The following is a 7,002-nucleotide window of genomic DNA, read 5'->3' on the forward strand; positions in this document are numbered from 1 at the left end:
ACACCACACATATAAACTCAAGAATTTGTACAAATGAATAAATAAACACAAAATAATAGCGTACACAAATCCCACAAAAATGAATAATCATCTAAATCATATTAAATAATAAATGATGATAATAATAATAATAATAATAATAATAATAATAATAATAAAACTAATTAATTAAATAGTTAATGAAGTATTTAATTAATATTAGGTATTAATAATAATAATAATATTTTTTACAAGAAAACAAATGAAAGAAAATAATAAGAAAAGAGTAAAATGAAAAACAAATGGGCCTTGGACAAAAAACAGCCCATTAGGAGCGCTGCCAAAGCAAAGTAGGGAGGTGGGTTGAGGAAAAAGTCACCTAAGACCAGAAACAAAAGACCCACAGACCCATGAGGGAGTCCAATGGACCTCCAGTCAACTCAATGACTGGGAGACGGGCTAGGATCGTCAGATCCGTAGATCTGACTTTGGTCAAATGAAACGGATGGATTGATCAAAAAGTCACACCAAGCGCTATGGTGGGGAATCCACACGGGATCCCTGGTTTACCAGAGGTCAACCCTACGTGTGGCAACATGCAGAATGGCCACTTGGCCTTCATGCACCTATGGCCAACCAACATATAAAAACCACTTTGTGTGAGAGAGAGAGAGAGAGTTCATTTGTCAAACTATAATCTCTCTTTTCACTTTAGAGCTCCCTCTCGCTTTGCAAGTGTTCAACAGTGCCGATCAGGACCCACCGGAGAAGACGGTGGTGGCCGGCCGCCGCCGCCGCCATCTTCTTCTCCGGCCAAACACCACCGTAAAAACCCAAACCACAAACACTAACCCCCTCTCATTTTTCCCTACAATCCAAATCCGAGCTTGTTTTTCCTATAATCCTAACCCAACATCCAGATTGACACACCAAGTTACGAAAACCAAAGATGCACAAATCCAAAACCTCTCACTACTAAATAAACAACGTCAACACCCTCTAATGCATAAAGGCTTCAACGAAAGAAAAAGAAACAAATGGAAACCCTAATATTCAAATTAGGCTTCACACAACAAAGAAATGACGTAATTAGCATGGGGTTTTGGTCTAAATCAAACAGAGAAGTTGCTAGTACACAAGAATTGAAGAAAAGAGTAAGAACTCACCCAATCGGAGCTAATCCAAGGAAATCTCCAGCGAAACAGATGAGTCTTTTCCAAGGGTTTTGTGTTTAGAACTTTGTTGTTGTTTGGTTTCATGTTAGGTTTAGCTAGAATTATCTTAGAGTTTCAATGAGAAACTCTGAGTAATTTGTTAGTTTTGAGCTTTAGTGAGGTTTTGGAATTGGGTCTGGTAGCATTTTTGTAGCGTAACGGCAAGGTTTTTTTTTTGTTGCTTACAATACCTCTCCTCCTCTATTTATAGGAGAGTCCTTCTCCACTCAAATTTAGGGCCAGGTTCTCTTAGATTTGGTGAGTTGTGTTAGGATCAATTTGTTGGAGGATTTCATCCACCCCCGATTTCGTGGGATTCCGTTTGTGAGCGTCCAGATTTGAGCGGTACTACCACCTTATAATGGAAGTCCGTACACTACTCGTTCTGTGGTCCCCTGGGTAATTTTACCTTTCAAATGATTATTAAATTTATGTTCAAATTTTAATTGTTTTCAGTTTTGCGATGCCAATAACTTGCTTCTTTGTTTGGTTGCTGTCAATTCGAAATACTTTGATAAGGCTATATTAATCACTGCTTTGGATTAATCGTTTTCTTTTAACAGGTCATGATGGTAAGGAGCATCCAGGCGAGGAATAAAACCTAACGTACTTGGTTCAAAAAAGGAATTTTGGATTAGCGTAAATGAGGAAGATTTGAATATTATGGGCTACTTTACATTGTATTGTAGTTTGGGCATTATAGTCCCATGTATTAATTATGGCTTATGAGTACAGTTGTAACTTTATGTCTTTAACAATGGAAGTTAGAACAATTATGTACGTAAAAAAATTTGTAACTCCAAGTCAAATGATCTTTAATCAAATGGTATTATTATGAAGTTCATACGAAAAGGCTTTTATTTTCTTTCTTATAAGTATTAAAACGTTTAAATAAAAAACTTTATGAAACTTCTCAAGTTATGACTAGCAAACGCAAGTCAGCCCAACGGTCTCATTGAGATATAAACGTTTGCCATGAGGTGTGATGGACCATAATAATGCAACAAACTTGTAAGTCAACTTAAGGTCTTATTGATAAGGCGCAACTTACACTCATGAGCCATACAATGCTTTTATGACCTTGAATCAATGAGACACGAGCCTTCAAGGCCCCTTATGAATGGAATAAGTGACGCCATGGACTATAACGATATGCACCATGAGTAATGGATGGACAACAATCGATTAAATCCTCGTAACCACTAATCCAGTTTTTTGAACAAATATACACTAATCTAGTGACCCACTTGATCACTAAGTACAGGTAGAATGAACTTCTTGCTTGTCAAAGGATCTTGATGCATTATGGATTTCTAAATGTAATATAGTTCCAAATCCACAATGCAACGAAATTAGGGTGATGATCAGAAGAAACCTAATCTCTTCCTTTAGTGAAACTCTTGAGCCTTAATTTTGTGCATCATGCTTTATGGTTACAAACACCAATGAAAGCTTCAAACAACCCGGACAAAATTTGGGTATGACAGTTGCCCCTATTTAATTACCTTGAACTAGAAGGTATGAATGACAAAAGTCTTCATACATTCATGGTGGAAGATAATTAAATATGAAAAGACCCAAATTTTGTCCTTTGGAACGTAAGGAAGAAATGCAGAAAGGAAATGCAGTGAAAAATATAGTAAAAGAAGTTTACTAGAAGGTAAAATGAAGCAATCAAGACTCTCTGGGATTTATCAGAACAAGATCTTGGATGCCATGATCGAGATATTCCAATAGTGGAAGGATACCTTGACTGAATCTAAGACTTTCTGAAATTAGCATAACAGTGTCCTGAGTTGAACACGCGAGATTCTCTGAGGATCGACGAAGCAATATCTTATATGATATAATCATGATATTCCAACAAGGGAATGATACCTTAATTGAATCTAAGACTCTTCGAGGATACTAGAGCAGTATCTCTAAAACAAATGAGACTCTTCATATTAATGAAGCAGCATATCAAACAGGTAAATGAGATTCTACAAATCAATGAAGCAGCATCTTATATGATATAACCAAGATATTCCAACAAGGGAATGATACCTTAATTGAATCTAAAACTCTTCGAGGATACTAGAGCAGTATCTCTAAAAACGAATGAGACTCTTCAAATTAATGAAGCAGCATCTCAAACAGATAAATGAGATTCTCCGAATCAACGAAGCAACATCTTATATGATATAATCAAGATATTCCAACAAGGGAATGATACCTTAATTGAATCTAAGACTCTTCTAGGATACTAGAGCAGTATCTCTAAAAACAAATGAGAGTCTTCATATTAATGAAGCAACATCTCAAACAGATAAATGAGATTCTCTGAATCAACGAAGCAACATCTTATATGATATAATCAAGATATTCCAACAAGAGAATGATACCTTAATTAAATCTAAGACTCTTCTAGGATACTATAGCAGTATCTCTAAAAAACAAATGAGACTCTTCCTATTAATGAAGCAGCATCCCAAACAAATAAATGAGATTCGCCGAATCAACGAAGCAGCATATTATATGATATAATCAAGATATTCCAACAAGATAATAATACCTTAATTGAATTTAAGACTCTTGGAGGATACTAGAGTAGTATCTCTTAAAAACAAATGAGACTCTTCATATTAATAAAGTAGTATCTCAAATGTTCATCTGTTGGGGAGATAGTTCAGAAAAGACTCCTTTTGGAGGAGATCTACTATAAATGCTCTGCAGGGGAGAAGCTCATAGAGACTTTTTAGGGTAATCTCTACTTGGGGAGCAATAACGAAAATGATGGGGAACATTATTAACAATATTTAAAGAATTACTTGCTGGGAAATGATTCCATTAGCATGTGCGGGGTAATAACTCTATTTATTTTAAATGAGTAATGTTTGGGATACATATGACTGATCGTGAATCCTGGATTATGTTATGTTTTTGTAGGATGCTTCATTTTGGACGAAAACACATGTGCGTGTAATGATGCCCGAGATGTATGCAAGTATGCAATTGCTGGGGATATTTAGGATGTGCATGTGGGAATGCAAATGATTTTTTTATTTGGTATAAGGCTATGCATATGTATACCGACGGTTGCTATGATTGTGTTTTTGATGAATTTTTCTATTTTGGCAGAAAAATAATGCATGAACTGATGCATGCAATGTATGTGGGAATGCAACTGGGTAATTGGATTTTTCGTAGGGTTTTCCCTCCCTGAAAAATAAAGGTTCCTTTGGGTGCCTCGGTTAATGAGTTTTGATTTGATGACGATGCCAACTGTGTGGATTTTTTTTTGTCAGGGAGACCAATGGAAATCAGGCTCCGATGCCCCCTTGGATAATTCGGAAATATATTTGGGCATTCCAAGCTATTCAAGGGTTCAAACTTTTCAACACTCGATACCTCAACTACGCCACAATTTATTACTGCTTTTGCCAAAATTGCACTAGAGACTTGCTGGTAACAGGCCACACATGAGTACATTTCTAAAGGGAATTTCTCGAGTTAGCATTTGGAATGACCATGGTTGTCTGCGAATGATCTTACATCTTTATGCCACAAGAACAAACTTGGAGGCTATGAGTCTCCCCTTTTTACTATCTCAAGAGTAATTTTATCATTCTGTTCAAATATTTTTTATTTTCTCCAAAAAATTTAAGAATGATGTTTATCAAAAATAAAGGTGTTTTGCAGACAAACAGATAAAATACAAAATAATTTGGGCACAACTTTGATGAGAAAATTTCTCTTTTTATTGATTTGGCCCTTGAATGGGCAATTGTGCATAAATATGCAACTCCTTAATGAGGTAATTGTTGTGTATAAAGACATATTGGCAATAAAAACTGAGTTTCCATTGAGTTTCAATACTACTATGATCCTCATGTCTTTGGCGGTCCGAGCACCTTGCCTCTGAAAAATTCAGATGGATTGAATCTTTGCCTTCAGGAGTATGATAAATGCCTGAAAGTGCAGTTCTTTGCCTTGGAATTAATCCTTAATTTTTGTTTGGATCTCCCTTTTGGGTTTTCGATCCACCAGGATACCCTTTTTTGCCTGAGTCGCCCTTTCGGATTTTCAACTCAGCGGGTTAGAAATTTTATTTTCATCCCTAACTTTTGCCTGGACCGCCCTTTCGGGTTTTTGATCCACTGGGATAGCCATTTTTGCCTAAATCTCCCTTTCAGGTTTTCAATTTAGCAGCCTTTACTATTCCACTTTTTTAGGCAAAGTACTTTTAACTGCATCAGCATTTGTAGGAAGTGGAAATTCATCACCGTCCATAGTCGCGAGGATTAAAGCGCCTCCGGAAAAGGCTCTAACCACCACAAATAGACCTTCATAATTTGGTGTCCACTTTCCCCTAGAATCCTTGTGAATGGGCAAGATTTTCTTCAACACCAAATCTCCTTCTTGGAATACTCTAGGACGGACTTTCTTGCCGAATGCCTTCTTAAGACGCCTCTGATAGAGTTGACCGTGACATAACGCTTTTAAGTGTTTCTCTTCAATAAGGTTAATCTCATCGAACCTTGCCTGAACCCATTTTGCCTCGTCTAACTTAGCCTCCATCAAGACTCTCGTCAAGGGGATCTCCACTTCTATAGGGAGGACTGCTTCCATGCCATAAACCAAGGGATAAGGGGTTGCCCATGTTGAAGTACGCATTGATGTATGATAACCGTGCAACACAAAAGGTAGCATCTCATGTCAATCCTTATATGTGACTACCATCTTCTGAATAATTTTCTTGATATTTTTGTTTGAAACTTCAACAGGCCCATTCATTTTGGGTCGATATGGTGACGAGTTATGGTGTTCAATTTTGAATGTTGCACACAATTCCTTCATGGTCTTGTTGTTGAGGTTGGACCCGTTATCAGTGATGATTTTTCTAGGAACCCCGTATCGACATATGATATTATTCTTTAAAAAACGAGTGACTACATGCTTTGTGACATTCGCATAGGATGCGGCTTCGAAACATTTGGTGAAGTATTCTATGGCCACCAAGATAAACCTGTGTCTATTAGATGCTTTGGGTTCTATCATCCCGATCATGTCAATTTCCCACATAGAGAAAGGTCAGGGTGATGTTATGACGTTTAGCGGAGTAGGTGGTACATACACTTCGAATATGCGAGGACATGTTTATCGTCAATCTGAAAATCAAATTGAATACTCTCCTACGATATTCAGAAAATCAGAGAGTTGTCGAGCTCAAGTACGTTTCACCCTCGATAGACAACGAAAGGAAGATATGATTCATCATGCTTGAACCGAAGACGGGTGATGACTTGATGGTTACGTGGAGTACATTTTATCGTTACTCAACAAAGGGTCTGATTGAAGTGGATGCGACGATTCAATGATCAGCCGAAGATATTATAAAATTGTTGCAACATCCTGAACCACCTATTTTTAATGACATGTAATATTAAATTTATGTAATATTTATTTTGATGTTAATTTATGTTGGTTTTTCATTCTACCATTGTTTATGTTTGCTTTTATTTTGAACTAATAGAGCATATTCTGGAGATACATCTCTGGAAAGCCCGCGGACTAGTGATCTAAGGGAGATTACAGAGATACACTTCTGGATCAACCTTTAAAGAATACAGAAATGCATCTTCAAATCAAATTTTAACAGGAAAAAAATGGTTCTCACAAATTTCGTCTCATTTTGTGTTTGAAAAAAATGCATCCGAAGATGGACAATTTAGTCTTTTAACGGTAGTGGGGGAGTTCCGATAAAGATGGAAAGAACAATTTCTTAAATCTTTTAGGATTGAGTCAGACATAACAATTTTTTGTACAT

At 36.7% G+C, this 7,002-nt stretch overlaps 1 long non-coding RNA gene across 1 annotated transcript; it reads left to right on the top strand.

Annotated features, from left to right (window-relative positions):
* The first annotated feature begins 212 nt into the window (after positions 1–212).
* LOC127083367 (uncharacterized) lies at positions 213–2,045 on the top strand. The gene is made up of 2 exons (XR_007788399.1): positions 213–1,592; positions 1,757–2,045. It is a non-coding gene; the product is annotated as an uncharacterized LOC127083367 (long non-coding RNA).
* Positions 2,046–7,002: the final 4,957 nt, after the last annotated feature.

This window comes from Lathyrus oleraceus, chromosome 5, assembly GCF_024323335.1.
Source record: "Lathyrus oleraceus cultivar Zhongwan6 chromosome 5, CAAS_Psat_ZW6_1.0, whole genome shotgun sequence".
In the NCBI taxonomy this organism is placed as follows: Eukaryota; Viridiplantae; Streptophyta; class Magnoliopsida; order Fabales; family Fabaceae; genus Lathyrus; species Lathyrus oleraceus.